At 55.5% G+C, this 575-nt stretch overlaps 1 long non-coding RNA gene across 1 annotated transcript in view; it reads right to left on the bottom strand.

Annotated features, from left to right (window-relative positions):
• Positions 1 to 147: 147 nt before the first annotated feature.
• The window catches only part of LOC108803337, a 1,246-nt gene continuing 818 nt past the window's right edge, over positions 148 to 575 (bottom strand). Inside the window, exons 2-3 of the long non-coding RNA XR_001942279.1 lie at positions 474 to 513; positions 148 to 250 (exon numbers count right to left, since the gene is read on the bottom strand). This is a non-coding gene — a long non-coding RNA (uncharacterized LOC108803337). The remainder of the gene's footprint in view (positions 251 to 473; positions 514 to 575) is intronic.

The raw sequence follows: 575 nt of genomic DNA, 5'->3' as shown, positions 1-575 counted from the left end.
TTCACAGGTGCACTGTCTCTTTAAATGGAAGGGTGACACATGGAACCCTCGATGCAGGGGGAGGAGTCTGGAGGGGCGGGGCATAGCACAGCAGATGGCGGGGGATGGGGGCAGCTGAGGGCAGACGGTAATGCCGCATACCTGACAACTTGCCAGGATATCCGATGGACAAAGCCGGACCCAGAATAGGACAGACGAGCGCGTCCAACTTCTCCTTCCTCCAGCGGGAGATGAATTCCTGGCGGTACTCCTGCACACAGCCGGGGGAGGGGGGAAGACATAAGACATCGCACCAAGAGGACCTGTCATAGCAAATCCCATACCCAGTGACTGCAAGGGGAGGAGCCTGTGATTGGTTATTCTGATGTTCTATAGATATTATTGGGTGGATAGACTCTGGCGGGGGAGGGGCGGGTTGTGATTGACACTCGGCGGTAATATCTGATCACCAATAATCCATAAAGATGATTTACCTCCACGGCGCGGTGCTGCGTCCAGAGCTCCTTCACAGACCTGCCGAGAGCAGAACAATCAGCACAGAACTGACTTACCCCTCCCCCACTGACTGCAACACC

This window comes from Nanorana parkeri, unplaced genomic scaffold (assembly GCF_000935625.1).
Source record: "Nanorana parkeri isolate BGI_ZX_2015 unplaced genomic scaffold, ASM93562v1 scaffold3614, whole genome shotgun sequence".
Lineage (NCBI taxonomy): Eukaryota > Metazoa > Chordata > Amphibia > Anura > Dicroglossidae > Nanorana > Nanorana parkeri.
This window is presented reverse-complemented; position numbering and strand designations above follow the sequence as displayed.